General features: G+C 32.6%; 1 protein-coding gene and 1 non-coding gene across 9 annotated transcripts in view; both read right to left on the bottom strand.

Annotated features, from left to right (window-relative positions):
* Window positions 1-19,144, bottom strand: part of ADK (adenosine kinase) — a 517,527-nt gene that overhangs the window by 365,832 nt on the left and 132,551 nt on the right. The window lies entirely within an intron of this gene.
* On the bottom strand, window positions 15,542-15,657 carry LOC122232185. Its single transcript, XR_006209531.1, has one exon. It is a non-coding gene; the product is annotated as a U5 spliceosomal RNA (small nuclear RNA).

The raw sequence follows: 19,144 nt of genomic DNA, 5'->3' as shown, positions 1-19,144 counted from the left end.
CATCCAATATAATTAAGAAAATAATACAATCACATACGATAAAAATAAGAATATTTAGAATAAAACTCCTTATGGCCCAAAACTGAATGAATTTCTTTTTAATTAAAGGTAGCTGTGGCTTACTTTTTTCCTTTTAAAAAAATGTTTGTTTATTTATTTATTTTGAGAGTAAGAATCCCTAGCAGGCTCTGTGCTGTCAGCACAGAGCACAAGGCAGGGCTTGAACTTACCAACAGTGAGATGATGACCTTAGCCAAAATCAAGAGTTAGACACCTAAACAAATGAGTCACCCAAGTGCCCATGGTTTAATTATTTTTAAGATGCATCCAAAAGAAGCATTCTATAAAGCCAGAAAAACAAAAGAAAATGAAAATGATGACAAAGGAAAAAGGGAGAGAGAAATTAACAGAAATAGCTCTTTAAATTTTGATGTGCAATTGTTTTCTAGCTATCTGATATGAAGGTGAAATGTGAAAGAATTCATTACTATATCCTGTAACTTGTACCAGTCATTCTTATATGAAAAAAACTGTCCTTATAAATAAGATATAGTAAGAATTGGTAAGATATGATAAGATATGGTAAGAAAATGTCCACAAAAGCACCCTTTACAACTTCTAGTTCTAACTTAGTGTAACTGCTTCCCACTTTCACAGTAACTAAAGCTTCTTTTTACCTTCCCCTGGGAGAAAAAAAAAGAGAAATCGGCATACATCAGGAGGTAAAGATCTCACAATGTGTTAGTATCACCATTGCATAGAAACAAACATCAACAGTTTTGAACATTTCATAGAGAAAGTAAAGTAAGACAAGTAAAATCTTTACGGCAAAACTCAAAAAAGTTTAACTTCCTTAAGAAAGCATTCATAACTTCCAACTAGGGTTTTTGATGTTCTTTCCTAAACTTCTCATCTAAACAAATAATAAATGAAAAAAAAATCAGTAATTCTAAACAGATTATACTTATTAAGACCAAATGTTAATAGAATAATGCAAGGAGGGAAATCCATAGGCAAACTGTAAGATTCAAAGCTTTGAAACCTTTTACCACAAATGTTTAGTAAGGTTGAAAAAAATTTGCTTAAATGTCAGTTTGATAAAAGCCAAAGGGACATTTCTCGCATGTGTTTATATTTAACCATATTTTTAAAGATGGAAAAGTAACAGTCATTCAAAACTAGGGTTAAGCTATTAGTTCATATGAATTGTAATTTAAAGGTATTTCTCCAAGCTCTAATTTTATTTTCTTTGATAAGAAAACACTTTTAACCATGTGTTGCTTAGGTAAACCTTTATTCAATACTAAAAAGTTTAAAGGTTTAAACGTTTAATTCTGTTCATTTATAGGTCTGAAAGGTTTTTTTTGCATGTAAGATAATCAAATATACCTTTGAAAGCACTTTGTATATAATTACAATAAAATGAATTATTCCTAAATTCAGATGCATGATATGTGTATTTGGTTTCTACCCATTATAAAAACACAACAAAATTTGACTAAACCAATTTACAATTTCCATTAAATAGTAAAACTGTTTGACAGTTTTAAACCATACCAAAAAAAGCCATATGAGAAAAGGAGAAATAGTGCGGGACAGGGGTTCTCAAAACGAAACATGCAGCTTCCTGGTAAACCTATAGTGCCAGCCATATGCCCACAGGCAGTTCCAAAATACAAATTATACTTTTTACCTCGTGTATTGGTTTGGTTCATCTGTTATTTCTATCACAGAATCCATGGTTTATAAGGGGGCCTTAGTTTCGCTGATCATAGAAAAATTCTAGAAACATATGTAACAGATACAAAGGGAAAGTATTCAAGCAATAATTAATCATTTTTCTCTATCAAACTTTAGAAAAATATCACTCATCAGGAACACTCAAACACTTAAATCTCTTATCAAAACAGAACATATGGAACTTCTGATTCTGAATAGCATATAGCAGGTCACAGCCAACATTCAGACTGACAACAATCTGAAAAGTCATATAAATTATAAATCATTAAAGGTACCAAAGAGCTATAGAAGGATCAAATGAATAAATTTCCAAGGAAGTGGGGACTGTTCAGAGGGTAGGCTAGAACTGGCAGATGATTATCCGACCTGGCTAAATTTGCAGTCAGTAGCATGGGGCTAGAGAGAGAAAATTTGACATTTTGGGGACCTCAAACACACAGCTGGTTTGTCCCATAACACATTTGCTGAATTCTGAAACTGAATGGTAAGCTAAGAAGGTTAACCAAAATCACTTGAAAAGCAGAAAGATCTCTCAGCCTGGCAGGGCTTAAAAAACAAAGACAGGAACAGAAAAGGAACTAAAAACATAACAGGCAAAAATGAAATCCTAGAAGGCATGGAGAATAAAATCTAAAGATAACACAGACACTTTTTCCCTGGGGACTGGGAGAGGACATCTATCTATACTGGTTATATCTAAAGGCTGAAAATTCAGACTGTGGGCTTAACAGAACACTAGGATGGGGGTGGAGAGCAAGGGAGTAAAAAAAGATAGGGATTTCAGACACTATTAGTACTAAAGTGATAAAATTGGAAATTGAGGACCTAAAATAAAAGGTCAGCTTCCCACTTGAGATATTTGCCAAACACTGAAGTGGATCAGGCTGGAGGATAAAGAAGCTGGAAATCTCTGAGAGCACTTCTGATGCTGTTTCAGAGCTGATGAGACAAAGAGCCAGTGGCCTCAATTAAAAGTCCAAGAGGATCAAGCTCTAGAAACAGAGGTAAACAAGGTAGACTGAACCTATCAAAACTGAAAATCAACTTTGATCTAGCTTAATCCTTGATTTTGTTAAGGCAATCAGCTCTCCCATCACTCCATATCAGTCCCAAAGAGGAAAGGGCAAACACTGGTAGATAATACAATCTAAAGGATCTACATTTCTTACATAAATAATAAACAACTAATAGTTATGCAAAGAGGCAAAATAATTTGCCTAAAAACAAAAGGAAACAGCAAGAGAAAAGTTTCAGAAATAATACAGACACTGGAAATAAAAGGACTTCAAAATAACTATGATTAGTATTTTCAAGGAAACAAGGAAAGAACTTGATAAAACTTGATAAACTAGATAAAAGAATAGAGAATAACAACAGAGAATTAAATATATAAAGAAAACAATACAATAAACATCTAGAACTTAATTTGATATAGTTTAAAAATTCATTGAATAAGTTTAACATTTAATGCAATCCCTATCAAAATACCAACAGCATTTTTCACAGAACTAGAATAAACAATCTTAAAATTTGTATGGAACCACAAAAGACCCTGAATAGCCAAAGCAATCTTGAAAAAGAAAACCAAATCTGGAGGCATCACAATTCTGGACTTCAAGCTGTATTACAAAGCTGTAGTAATCAAAACTATATGGTATTGGCACAAAAATAGACACACAGGGCAAAGAAACAATAGAAAACCCAGAAATGAACCCACAACTATATGGTCAATTAATATTTGACAAAGCAGGAAAGAATAACCAATGAAAAAAAGACATTCTCTTCAACAACTGGTGTTGGGAAACTGTACAGCAACATGCAAAGAATGAAGCTGGACCACTTTCTTACACCAAATACAAAAATAAATTCAAAATGGGTGAAAGACCGAAATGTGAGATCTGAACCCATAAAAATCCTAGAGGAGAACACAGGCAATAATCTCTTTTGACATCAGCTGTAGCAACTTCTTTCTAGATATGTCTCCTGAAGCAAGGGAAATAAAAGCAAAAATAAACTATTGAGACTATATCAAAATAAAAATATTCTTCACAGCAAAGGAAACAATCAACAAAACTAAAAGGCAACCTACAGAATGGGAGAAGATATTTGCAAATGACTTATCCAATAATATCTAACATACATAAAGAACTTATAAAACTCAACACCCAAGGCATTGGGTGGCTCAGTTGGTTGAACATCCGATTCTTGTTTTTGGCTCAGATCATATCTCACAGTTTGTGGGGTCAGGTCTCCATGTTGGGCACTGTGCTGACAGCATGCAGCCTGCTTGGGAAATCAATCTCTCTCTCTCTCTCTCTCTCTCTCTCTCTCTCTCTCTCTCTCTCCTTCTCTCCCACTTGCACTGATGCACACACGCTCTCTCTCAGAAATAAAAATTAAAAAAGAAAAACTCAACACCCAAAAAACGATTAATCCAATGAAAAAATGGGCAGAAGACATGAGCAGAGATTTCTCCAAAGAAGATATACAAATGGCCAACAGACACGTGAAAAGACGCTCACTATCACCATCAGGAAAGTGCAAATCAAAACTACAATGAGGTATCACCTCACACCTGTGAGAATGGCTAAAATCAAAAACACAAGAAACAACAGGTGTTGGCAAGGATGTGGAGAGAAAGGAACCCTCTTGTACTGCTGGTGGGAATGCAAACTGGTGCAGCCACTCTGGAAAACAGTATGGAAATTCCTCAAAAAATTAAAAATAGAACTACCATATGATCCAGAAAATGCACTACCCAAAGAATACAAAGACATTAATTCCAAATGAGACATGCACCCCTATGTTTATAGCAGCATTATCTACAACAGCCAAATCATGGCGGCAGTCCACAGGTCCATCAATTGATGAATGGATAAAGATGTGGTACATATGTATGTGTGTGTGTACACACACACATACATACGTATTCAATGGAATATTATTGAGTTATAAAAAAGAATGAAATCTTGACATTTGCAATGACATGAATGGAGCTAAAGAGTATAATGCTAAACAAATAAATCAGAGAAAGACAAATTCTTACGATTTCACTCATATGTGGAATTTAAGAAACAAAACAAATGAGCAAAGGGGAAAGGGAGAGAAACAAACCAAGAAACAGACTCTTAATTATAGAGAACAAACTGATGGTTACCACAAGGGCGTGGGTAAGGGGGGATGGGTGAAACAGATGATAGGGATTAAGGAATGCACTTGTCATAATGAGCACTGGGTGATGTATGGAATTGTTGAAACAGTATATTGTAGACCTGAAACTAATATAACACTGCCTGTTAACTGTAATTAAAATTAAAACTTTAAAAAGACAGAATTCATGAATAAGTTTAAATTTAAACTATTCTCTCTGAATCTTCCTCCTACTTAGCCACAGACATGTTATCAGTCACAGAAGGATGTGGAACAACTGGGAAAATAAAGCCCCGGTTCTCTGGCTAGAGAACCAAAGAGGAGAATTCCAGGGAACCACAAAGAACTAGGGCTCTTAACACATCTGGAAAATACAAAAGACTAATCAAAGAAATAGAAGATATAAAAAAAAAACTAAGGAAAATTTCAGTAATTGAAATTTTAAAGCTCACTAGATGGGCTCAATAGCAAAATGAAGAAGACAGAATTAAGACTCAGTACACTTGAAGACATTAATAAACATATTCCAGTCTGAACAACAGAGAGAAAAATTATTTTTAAAAAATGATTAAAGACCCAGACATCTATGAGATATTATTAAAACATCTAAAGTTTATGTCAGCAGAGTACCAGATGAAGAGAAAAAAATACAGTGTAGAAGAAAATTTTCAAAAATATAAGAGTCTACAACTTTCCAAATTTGATTAAAGAAACAATCCTACAGGCTCAAAAAGTTCAGAAAGCCCAAACAGTATAAACTCATGGAAATCCATGCCCAGACAAATGAGAAGAATCCAGAGTGGAACTGGGTGGAATATCAATATTTAAGAGGAAAAGGACCAACAGAGAGGAAGGGAAGCACTGACCTACCAAAGGGGGCAGAGGGAGTGCCCAGAGAGAGAAAGATATCTAGAAGGAAGGAAGAAGTATCCAGCAGAGTCAAATTCCTTACTAAAGAACATTAAAGGCAAATCTGATAACAATATGATCCAAAAAAGGATTTCATATTTCAAGTCATCAGGGTAGGCAGCATTCCTTACTGGTTTAGAGCAAAGGTTCTGGTGTCAGACAGACCTGGCTTTAATTTCATGTTCATCTAATTATGACATAGCACAAGTAACCTAAATTCCCTGAGATTAGGTTTCCTCATTTGTAAAACATGGTATTGAAGACCATATCTGTCTTTGCATTCTACCATATTTAAGTATAGTACCTAACAGATATTAGGTACATACATGCCAAAAAAGTTGATAAACAAAAGAATGTTTGGCTGGATAGAAGAACTACGGAAGGATTAAATGACCGTTTTCTTACTATTGCTATTGCTATTGGATTTTTATGAAAGTACAGACGATCAATCTGTACACATTTTAACAAAATTAAGTTTTTCTTGAGCATTTTTAAAAAACTTTGACATTGATTTGAATTTTCCCTCTATCTCAGATACCTACTGGACACTAAATAAAAACTTATGGCAAAAGAACTTAAAAAAAATAAGAATGTAGAAAATTGTTATTAGGGAAACATTTAACTATAAGACAGATTTTAGATTAATAAGTAGACATTATGTTATCTAGTGAGAAAAAACAAAATCAAATTATTTCTGAACTGAGATTAGATTAGGGTGTTCTGAGTTGCTCCTCCTACACCAGGCTCAGAATGAAAAAAAAGCGTGTGTGTCCATGTGTGTGTCTGTGTATGCACGTGCAGTGTACTATTTCACTCTTTCATGTCATTTAATAACTCCTTATCTTTCTTTCAATTAATATAAAACATTACCACTCTGTTGTGAAGACTATATCAGTGCCTTAAACATAGTAAACAGTTAATAAATGATACCAACTATCTATGTAACTGGGGAGGAATAACTTGCTGATTTTGCAGAGAATGTTCAATTTGGATACCATCTAAAAAACACAAATAATTGACATCTTTACAATTTTAAATTCAAACTTCTCAACATCCTGGAAAATATCTGATGCATAACAGTCTCAATCCCTACTTCATTAAATAATGAAAAATAAAATCTATTGCATATCCAAAGTTTACATACTAACCACATAACATCAATGTTGATTCAAAAGCACATATAGCACACAATATTACTTTTTACATTACTGTAAATGAAATTCTCAATTTGGTATTACTTTTTAAAAGTAAAGTTTTGAAAATTTATCAGTATAGAAGTTTTATCTTATGCATGCCTTTGTAGCAAAAGACATTAAAACCAATATGAAAAGTGTTTAGATACTAAAGAGATGTTTTCTTTCATCTTCGAACACTACAAACAGAGATTCCAATAAAGAAAACCACAACTTTGCTGAAGTTTAAAACATCTGGGGAGTATCTTGAGATATTCATTCTTAAGAGCTCCATGTTAAAGAACAGCCTGAAGGGTAGATGATAAATCTGCTCTAAAAGTGGAAGTGTGTTTTTAATCCCACTGAATATAAACAGACTCTTAAAAAAAAAGAAAAAGAAAAAAGAACTCTAATTCTAAAGCAACGTGCCAAGAGACAAAAATGCTCCATAAAAGGAAACTTTAAAAATAAACACTAGAGGTCAATTATAAAACAAAAAGAACTTAATTATTAAATAATCATGAGAATATAATGATTTTAGGATATTAGCAACCAGAAAGTAACTGTCAATAAACCTTTGTAATTGCTAACTGAAGAATACTGGGTGATGGGTTCAGATTACAAACATTCTTTTGTAAAAGATGTTTCTCCAGCTATGAATTCTCATATGATAACAATAAACTCTCAGAAAGCTAATGTAAGAAATAAATGGGATAATTTATATTTTTAAAAACTGAAGATGTATCTTTCTTTTACATCAAGTTAATATTAATGCAAAAGTTATTTCATAAACTTTGCATTTACAAATACACGATATAGAATGTATCAAGACATGATACATGAGATCCTAAAACTCATATATATTTTTTTAAAGTAAGCTCTACACCCACCATGGGACTTGAACTCGTGACCCCAAGATCAAGAGTTGTATGTTCTACCAACTAAGCCAGTCAGGTGCCCCTAAAACTCATAATTTTTTTACAGAATTTACAATAAAACTGTCCATAAAGCTTATTAACTGAAGAGAGTATTCAGACTATTTTTAAAACAACCACCAACACTGGACTCAATACAATGTGGAATATATTCTTTTCAGTACATACTGAATTTCAAAAGTAAAAACTTCGAACATCCACCAATTTGGAAGCAAAAGCAAACAAAAGCAAAGTGAAATGACAAAGCCCTGGGTTCCACAGTTATTTAGCTACTACAGAAAGAGTGTTACAGTATAACCTACAGGCTATACTGATATATAATTTATAGGTAAATCTGTTTCCCAATTTCAAAGTATGCAATTTAAATATATATTATATTGATAATAAACCAGATTTGAACATTTTTAGTATTTTATAAATGCAAGAACTCTAAAATGAAAATAAAGGACAATTAATCTAATGTAGAACTGATATCTAATTAGACATAATATTCTTTCTGGACAAGAGGGGAGGTCAGAAAGCTTTCTCTATAAAAGGCCAGGTAGTAAATATTTTAGACTTTGTGGGTAAAAAGAAAAACTCAAGGATATTTTTTAAGTGGTTGGAAAACAAGAGATTAGCAAATTTCCAAAAGTATGTTTGCTAATAAAATTAAAAATATAATTGAGTAGTGTTTTGTTTTTTGCTTGTCAGTTTGTTTTGTAATTCAGTCTACTAATAAAAAGAATATAATTCTTTTGGGGAGAATAACATTTCATTTAATTGGTGTTCAAAGTTACTGTTCCCTATCATCAAAAATGACTGCAAATGTTCATCTGTTAACATTGATCTATTATGAGATTTTACATATTTCAACTTTGAAGAAGTCTTTTCACATAAATAGATTCTGCCAAATATTGATACCAATCCACAAGCATATGATTTTTATTGAATATATTCATCAATAGAAGGCATTTATAAAATTCTATTGCAGGAGTCTCTTGATATTTGCCTTTTAGAATGTCACTACCTTATAGATTAATCACTTCCAACTCAAAATTAGACGAAGGGTCGTCAACTGTGTTGTTAAAGGATTTAAAATAAGGAAGCATCCGTTGCACTGCCATCAAGGTCTGAAAAATACTCCTGGAACTATTGTTTCAGCCTGAAAAATATATCTGCTATAAAGGGTGTAAGAATAGAGATACTACTTCTTGTTTTAACTTCTGACAGAATGAGACATACATAAAGTAGCTTGACATTTGTCACAATTCAAACTACAGTAGTTGCTGTCAAATGACTACCATGGTTAAGTTTCAAATGTAAGTGCTATATAGGCCTCACAATTAAGAAACAATATCAGTATCATTAAGAAACAATATAAAGACTGAAATAAAAGTTAATTTTCAAAGCCATTCCATGTGCTACAATAATTAGTTAATGGAGCGTCTTATCTAGAAAACTCTGAATCTATATTCTTAACTCAAAATAACTGTAGTAATCAAATGGCAGGGCAAGTCAAATAGCTCAAATTTCAGGCAGAAATTTATGGAACTATCTCTTCATGAGATCAAATGAAGTTCACTGTTAATACTACTAGTTCAATAATAAATGAGAGATTCAAATATTTTACAAAATTTTGTGATTACAATAATACAATGAATAACCACAGGCTTTAAAAACCTTACATTTTCACAAACTTTATAAATATCTTAACTCTTTTTTTTTGTTCCATACGTATTTTGTTTCATATGTCACACATCTTAACAGATTATACTTTCAGACATACTGAAATAGTGTTTTCTTAATTTTTTTGAAAATATTCTTGCCTACAGTTGTTTGATACAGACTTTTCATGAAGGCTAATTAATTGTCCAGTCACTTGAAACTCAGTATCACTTCTGTGAATTAAAAAAAAAACAACTGATTACTGTCAGTAAATATCTGATGACTCACCAAAAACTAAGGAAAACCACTCAAAATCATTCTTTTTCTTTAATTGACTACTGATGTTGCTACCAATGTCCTCAACTGTTAAAGCAACTATTGCCACCAAAAAACTGACAGTCTTAAATTTATTTTCTCTAAACACATCTCTTTGGCTAATACAACAAAACACAGTTTAATTCACTCAACACTGGTAAATGGCTCTCACTGTTTAGCTAAGAAATTATATACTCCCAAACCTTACTTTGGGTGCAACCTCATTTTGATTTTTTGTTTGTATGTGTGAAAAACCTCTGCTGTGATAAGCTATTATACTTTAAATTTTCTAACTTGTATAAGAATTGCTTTCCTTGAGTTTGGAATACTGTAAGTGCTTAGCCTGATAATGGCAATGTATACAATAGTCTTTTAATAGAGCTTAATAAACACAATGCCTCATCATCTAATTTAATAAAATAACCCATAGTTCACTATCCTGTAAAAATGGGATTCAAAGTCCCCTTTTCTCTTTTTCTTGTTTTGACATGATAGGTATGTACTAGAAATAAAAAATAAAGTGTTATGCCACAGTAACAAATGTGACACTTAAAACAGTGTTGAATTACTTTATCACTGGGATGTTAGTATGCCAAGCAGCAGTGTGAAACAATGAGAATGCCACATCAAATCTTTGCTGTAACTATTCATCCCTGCCGTAGGGGTGGGAAAGCAGCCATAGACAATACATAAATGAATGAGCATGAGTATCTTCTAGTAAGATAGAACTTTAATTATGGACAGTGAAATTTAAATTTCATATAACTTTCACATCATAAAATATTATTCTTCTTTTTACCAGTCATTAAAAATATATAAAAACCATTCTTAGCTTACAGACCACAAAAACAAGTGGTGGGACAAATCTGGCCCATCCCTGCTTTAAACAAGTTACTTATTCTCTTGGGCTCAGCTCACTCTTCTGTCACATGCAAATAATATAATGATTGTTGTACCTATCTACCACAGAGGAAAATGAAAAGGATCATCAAACATACGTGAACAGGTTCTAAAACTATAAAACAATGAGTATCAACTAATTCTATTTTGCATTCACAAAATATTGATTGCACAACATTCAATGTACTTATGCAGGCAGTCAATCCAATTCCATAAAGATAAAAAACAAACACTAAGCATTTACCTGCAAAACAAACAAGCACTTCAGAAAGTCACTATGGATACAAAAAAAAACACTTTACCCACAAACTCTTTTAATAAATGTTTTATTTCAGCAACCAGCTTATTTGGGACTTCCTCCATACAGCCAGCAAGTACACTCTATCTCTTTTTGGTAGCTTCATAGTTTTCCATTGTATAGCTACAACTTAATCTCTACAATAAACATTTAGGTTTTGTCTAATTTTGTTTGCTTTTACAGGTAATATAAAAACAGGGGTGCCTGAGTGGCTCAGTCGGTTAAGCGTCTGACTTCAGTTTAGGTCATGATCTCATAGTTTGTGGGTTCGAGCCCCGTGTCGGGCTCTGTGCTGACAGTTCAGAACCTAGAGCCTGCTTTGGATTTTGTCTCCCTCTCTCTCTGCTCTTCCCTCATTCAAGCCTGGTCTCTCTCTCTCAACAATAATAAATAAAAGAAAAAAAATTAAAAACAAACATCCTTACACATATATAGTTCATAGATCCAAGAGCATTTAAGACATAAGATTTTGATAAATAATATTGATTTGATAAATATTGATACGATTTGATAAATTTGATAAACAAAATGATTCCTTCAAAAAGGCTGTGGTGACTTATAGTCCCACCATAATATGAAACTGCTTATTCCCTATAATCCTTGCCATGTAAGAATTATCGTAACAGGTTTATTTTCATTCCTCCTATGATTGAGGGTGAACATACTTTCATATATTTACACACCATTTTATTAACTTTTCTACCCAGCAACAGTTCACAGACATTGCTCATTATTAATATATAATTGTTGTTCTCATGGATTTCTAGAAGCTCTTTACATAGAAATATCTTGGACTGTGATGTAGTTGGCAATTATTTTTATCAGTTGGTAAACTGGCTTCTGACTTTATGCAAACTTTTTGCCATGTATTAAAAAATATTTTTAATATAGGCATTCATCCACTGCAAGAATGTAAAACCAAAAAGGAATTGCAAATTAAACCCAAAGACTGTAGAAAGAAGAAAATAAGAAAGAGCTGAATATGTAGAAAGAGAAAACAAACATGCTCTATAGGGAAACAACAAAGCCAAAGTTGGTTCTTTGAAAAGGCTAACAAAATTAATGAGCCACTCCCCTTGCAAAGAAGGAACAAATAACCATTACAGAAATGCAAAAGGATACTTTTCTCCATAGACTATATAAATATTAAAAGGTCATAGAAAGATATTATGAACAAGAGTATGCCAATGCATTTTAACATTCAGACAAAAATGTACAAATACTTAATCAAGGCTGACATAAGAATAAGTGAAAAAATCTAAAAGTCCTTCACTTTATTTATTTAGAGAAGAGAGAGAAGGTGCATGCGAGCAGGGGAGGGGCAAGGAGAGAAGGAGAGAATCTTTTTTTTTTTTTTTTAAAGAGGAGAGACAGGAAGAGAGAGAGCACGAGTGTGGGAGAGGGGCAGGGGGGTAGAGAGAGAGAATCTTAAGCAGGCTCCATGCTCAGCGCAGAGTCCAATGTAGGACTCAGTATCAGCATCATGAGATCATGACCTGAGCCAAAATCAAGAGTCAGACTCTTAACTGAATGAACCACCCAATCGCCCCAGTCTTTCACTTTTTTAATGCAATATTCCCAACAAAGAAAACTCAAGGTCTCAATCACATTATCAGTGAATTGTGCCAAATATTTAAGGCATAGGCAAACCATAGGCACAATTGTACAAAGAGTAAAAAAGGACAGGAACACCAAAGAGTATCCCCATTAAAATGAAGATATCTATTCATGAAATGATATCATGAGGATAGTGAAAAGGCCAAGTCAGAGCTGGCATTTACCAACTAAAATAAGTCATAACCTGAATATACAGAGAATTTCTATTAACTGCTAAAAATTATTAATAGAAAACTGGAAAAAAGAACTTAAACTTGCAATTCACAAAGCAAGTGTATCTAAATAGTCAATATACAAATAAGAATATGCTTAACCTTATTAGTGGTCTGGTCAAGGAAATACAATTAAAACTATAATAAGATACCTCTAGTCACTCACCAACCAGTGTGGCTAAAACAAAAATTTTAAAGACTGAAAATACCAGTGGAACAAATGGAAACTTCAGTCCTGTTGATAGGAATATAAAACTTTGGAAATCTCTTTTGGTAGTATCTAGTAAAGTTTAAGACAAGCACACCCAGTGACCCAATATTTCCATTCCTATTTATAATTCCAACAGAAATGTGTGTACATGAACACCAAAAGACACATACAAAAATGTTCATTACTAGCATTGTTTGTAACAAAGCCAAACCCAAAACAACCCAAATACCCATCAACAGTAGAGTATAAAATTAAATTGAGACAGATTTGTACAGTGGAATTGGATAGAGAAAAGAAAATGAAGAAAGCACTACTATATGCAACAATGTGGATAAATCACACAAACCAAGATGAGCCAGAGAAGCCATAAACAAAAAAATATACACTATATGATTTCATTTATTTAAAGTTCAAAACAGCAAAGCTAATCTCTGGTGTTATAAGTCAAGATAGTGGATACCTTTGGGGAAGGAGAGGGGCCAAGGGTGCTTCTGGGCTTCTGGCCAAGTTCTATTTCTAGAACTGGTTGGTAGTTAAACAAGTATGTTTACTTTGAGGTAATTCTTTCAGCTGTACACTTATGATTTGTATACTTCTTTTACGTGTGTTATACTTCAATTCATAAAAAGTTAATAAAAGAAGAATGAATGTTGAGTTTTGCAAATGCATTTTTAGCATCTATGAAAATAATCATTTAAAATCTCTCTAAAAATTAAATGGTAAAATCAAATCTGGGTCCAATCAAAAGATTAAAACCACATAGTAAGTTAAACGGAATTTTAACATAAAGAATTATTAACTATGATAAAAAAAGAAAGGTCCATATGGTATTCTAGGGCTGAATGAAAAGTACCCAAGGAAGGAAAAATTTATGAAGGATCAGACCTCTTTTGAGAAAGTGTGGGTCAGCCACCAGATAGTAGAGTTCATTGGTTTAGTTGGTCTGGGGTTACTAAGCAAACAACAGAAACCCTCTGAGAAGCAGTTGGAGAGCAGGGTAAAATCATATTAATAGATTCCCTAATTCTGAATTATCCTTTCATTTTGGAATAAACCCTACTTGTACTACTAGTCTCTTGATATATCACTGTATTTAGTTTATATTGCTCTTAATTTATCATTTGTGGCTCTTTGTATCTAGTAAAGTATTAAAAATGTATGTTTGTGTATTAATTTTGTAATTACCCACCAAGTAAATGTTGGTTTCTAATTATTTTTCACTTCTTCGTTTTACAAAAATACAGTACTTTCATCTGCAAATAGCATTTCCTTTCTTTACCATTTTTATACCTAACGTATTTTTATCAGAGTATTATGGTCTGACTTTTGTTTTTAAAAAGTCAACCTTGTCTGCTGGGCTGAGAATATGAGGAAAGCAGCCAAGGGTGGAAGGAGAGAAACTAGGTTAAGAGGCCATTGTAATAATTCAGGCAAAGGATAATGGTGGCACAAAGCATAGGACAGATGACTACAGCAGTGTAGATGGTAAGAAATGATTAGATTCACGATATAGTTCAAAGGTGGTTCAGTAAAATGTGTGAAGGACAGGATATGTGCTATAAGAAAAAGAGAAGTACCAAGAATACCTTTAAGGTTTTTAGTCTAAACAACCAGGACAGAGTTGCCCTTAAGTGAAACAGAGAAGGCTGTAGGTGGAACAGGTTTGGGGCAGTGGGGAAAATTAGGAGTTCAGCTTGGATTTGTTGAGTTTAGACTATAAAAAATCCAAGTGCATTCATTAAATAAATGCTGGAAGAACAAATCAGTCAATCTTTCAAACACTACTGATTCCCCAATACTCCAAAACTGCGATGAGTAAGGACACAAAGAATTATGCCATAACATACACTCTACTTCACTACAAAGAAATGATTCTGTGAGACCCACAAAAAGGAAAAACTTCACAAAAGAAACTATCCTTCCATGGCAGGAACTGGCCTATATAGCCTGACTGCCATGTATAAAAAGAACGAAAATGCAGGCTTTCCTAAGGCAGAACCAAAGGCCCAAATTCCCCTCCAGTATATTACACATGATCTTTGTTAAAAAAAAAAAAAAAAGAGTAAAGAACTGGTATTCTTGGTATAGCAGGCAACACTAAGCTCATAAGAGTTCTAGATAGAGACAAAGAAAGTGCAGAGAGAGAGGCAGACAGATAGATGTTAAATGTTAAATAAACAAATAAATAAATAAATATTTAATAAATAAATAAATCTGAGAAAAAGGAAAAAAAAATCCCATAGTTCATGGTGCTATTATAGTTCATGACTAGTGATATAGTCATTCAGTGCCTAAGAAAGACTTGGCAAATTCACCTCAAAAAAGACAACTTGCATCAAAAATACAAATTCTAAGATCTTCATATTTTTCAGTATGATATATATATATATATATATATATATATATATATATATATCTTATTATTATTATTAGTAAGCCCTGCAAGCGCAAGGCCTCAAAAAATTGGGTAAACACTAAGAATCGTTCCTCTCCAAGGAAATCTTTAGTAAAAGGCAAAACATTTATATGATCTGAAGAAAAAACAGAGTATCAGTATGATATATTTTTAATTATTCCACACTGTCTCCTTTCATTCCTGCAAGAAAAGTCATGAGGAAAAAACTATTGTATAGATAAGAAAAATGAAGTATGCAATCAGTGTGACATGTATAAAGGTAGCTAATATTAGAACTCGTATCTCTCATACCCCTTGCCAACTATCCACTCTCAAAGAATTTCTAATTTTGTAAAGGTGTAATACTAAATTAAATGTGAGGTGGTAACAACAACAAAACCTATGAAAAATTTAGCACATTATCAAAATCCCAGTGATCTGTTCTGCAGAAAAGAAAAATCTACCTTAAAATTCATATGGAATCTCAAGAAATAGCCACCTTAAAATGCATACGGAATCTCAAGGGACCCCCAAATAGCCAAAATAAGCTTCAAAAAGAAGAACAAAGTGAGAGGACTCACACGTCCTGATTTCAAAACTTACTATAAAGCTACAATAATCAAAACAGTGTGTACTGGCAAAAAGACATATAGACCAATGGGATGGTACAGAGAATCCAGAAATAAACCCTCACATACATGGTTAAATGATTTTTGACAACAATGCAAAGACCACTCAGTGGGAAAATAGGGTTTTTCAACAATTGGTGCTGGGAAAACTGGATATTTACATGCAAAAGAATGAAAGTGGATCCATATCTAACACCATATAGAAAAAATTAATTCAAAATGGATTAAAAATCTAAATTTTAAGAGCTAAAACGATGAAACTCTTAGAAAAAAAAACATAAGGCAAAAAGCTTTTTGGATTTGGCAATGATTTCTTGGATATGACACCAAAAGCATAGGCAATAACAAAAATAGACAAATTGGACTTCATGAAAATTAAAAACCTTTGTATATCAAAGACAGCATCAACAGAATAAAAAGGCAACCCACAGGATGGGAAAAAATCTTTATGAATCATTTATCTAATAAGGAAATAATATCCAGAATATATAGAGAACTCCTAAAATTCAACAACAATAAACAAACAGCCTGATTCAAAATTGGGCAAAGGACTTGAATAAACATGTCTCCAAAGAACATATACAAATAGCCAATAAGCACAAGGATAGATGTTCAACATCACTAATCATCAGGAAAATGCAAATCAAAATTATTAGATAGTACCTCACACCCATTAGGAAGCCTACTATTGAAAAACTAGAAATAACAAGTGTTGGCAAGGAAATGGAGACATTAGAACCCTTATGCACAGTTGGTGGGAATGTAAACTGGTATAGCCACTGTGAAAAAAGGTACAGTGGTTCCCTCAAAAATTAAAAATAGAATTATCATATGATCCAGCAATTTCACTTTTGGGTATATACACCAAAAAACTGAAAGCAAGGTCTCAAAGAGATATTTGTACATCCACATTCATAGCAGTATTATTCACAAAAGCTAAAACATGGAAGCCACTCAGGTGTTCACTGATGGATAAACAGATAAGCAAAATATGGTGTTTATGTACAATGCAATATTATTCAGCCTTAAAAAGGAAGGAAATGCTGACATAGGCTACAACAGGGATGAACTTTAAGAATATTATACTAAGTAAACTAAACCAGGCACCAAAAAGACAAATACTATATAATTCCATTTATAGTCGAAATCATAGAAAAAGCAAGTAGAATGGTGGTTGCCAGGGGATAGAGGAAAGAGGGGAAGAAGAGAGATAATTTAATGGGTATGGAGATTCAGCTATTTAAAAGAGTTATGAGATGGGTGGTGGTAATAGCTGCACAAGAGTATGAATGTATTTAATACCACTAAACCTACACTTAAAATAGTTAAGATGGTAAATTTTATGTTATGTGTATTTTACCAAAATTAAAAAATGGGAAAAGTTAAACAAATATAAAAATATGTTTTTAAAAAATCAATACTTTAATAATCGCAATACTTTCCCCAGTTACTAAAAATTATCATTAAGATTTGACCATTGCTAGGTTCTTCAAAAAATAAAAAATAGAATTATCATATAATCCAGTAATTCCACTACTGGGTATTTATCCAAAGAACACAAAAACACTAATTTGAAAAGATATATGCACCCTTATGTTTATTGTAGCATTGTCTACAATAGCCAAATTATGGAAGCAACCCAATGTCCACTGACAGATGAACGACCACAGAAGATGTGATTATATATAATGGAATATTGTTCAGTGATAAAAAGAATGAAATCTTGCCATTGGTAACAACGTGGATGGATCTAGAGGGTATAATGCTAAGTGAATAATAAGTCAGTCAGAGAAAGAGAAATACCATATGATTTCACTTATATGTGGAATTTAAGAAACAAAACAAATGAACAAAGAAAAAAAGAGACAAACCAAAAAAAAACAATGGACTCTTAAATGTAGAGAACAAACTGATGGTTACCAGGGGGTAATGAGTGGATGGATAGGTAAAATAGATGAAGGGGATTAGGAGTACAGTTATTAAACTGATGAGCAGTGAATAATGTATAGAATTGTTGAATCACTATATTGTACACCTGCAACTAATAAAACACTGTTAACTATACTGGAATTAAAAATTTTAAATAAATTAATTTAAAAAAATATGCTAGCTTCCCACTTGCCTATAACTCATAACAACCTACACGATGCTTTGGTAGAAAATGCTTTCTTTTTGTTATATGTGATGTCAGGATTATTATTTGTTTTTATCAGCTGAAGATAATAATGAGCAAAATATTTCTATATCCTTGAGCATATATTTTACATACGGGCAATAAAATGTATTACAAAACAGTTTCCATTTTAAGTTCGTTATTTGGCAGAAAATCTCCCACAGTGTTTAACTTATTATTATTATTTGCTGCAGACTCTTCCTAAAAGCAAGAGGCAGCCCATTTTCTCCAGATGACTCATTAACAAAAGTCACAGTAGAATGAAGTGTTCCAACTTGAAATACCAATAGCTAAATATAACCTCTTTCACAACATTAGAAAATGCAGTGCCTCTCTTTAGTCTATAAGAGCAATCTTCAAGGGTCACCTTAACAAAACACATTTAGCACTTTAGGTGATCAGCAAGAAGAAAAGCCTGGAATGATGTATAATTTTTTTTAAAAAAAGCATTCAGCAAAAATGGGGAAAACTTTGTAAATCACAAAAAAATGAATTTTTTCTCCTACTATAAGTAAAAACACATTTCTATCATAAAAGCATTTAATACCTTAGAATATGACCACTGGTCACAAATATTAAAATGTATCTACTCGTCCCTAGTGTAAACTGAAAGGCTTTTTCAGCCATTAAACAAATGAGAATCCTATCATAGATATTTCATTTGAGATTACTCTTTTGACAAAGAACAGTGATATACATTGTAAATCTTACAAAAATATTAAACCAAACTATTTTTTCTAGATATCTATCTTGCATATAAGTTTAAAATGTGAAAACGGTATCTGAAATTACTAATAAATACTACTGTTTAATTTTTCAAAAAAGCAATAAAAAAAAAACC

The sequence above is a fragment of the Panthera tigris genome, chromosome D2 (genome assembly GCF_018350195.1).
Source record: "Panthera tigris isolate Pti1 chromosome D2, P.tigris_Pti1_mat1.1, whole genome shotgun sequence".
In the NCBI taxonomy this organism is placed as follows: Eukaryota; Metazoa; Chordata; class Mammalia; order Carnivora; family Felidae; genus Panthera; species Panthera tigris.
This window is presented reverse-complemented; position numbering and strand designations above follow the sequence as displayed.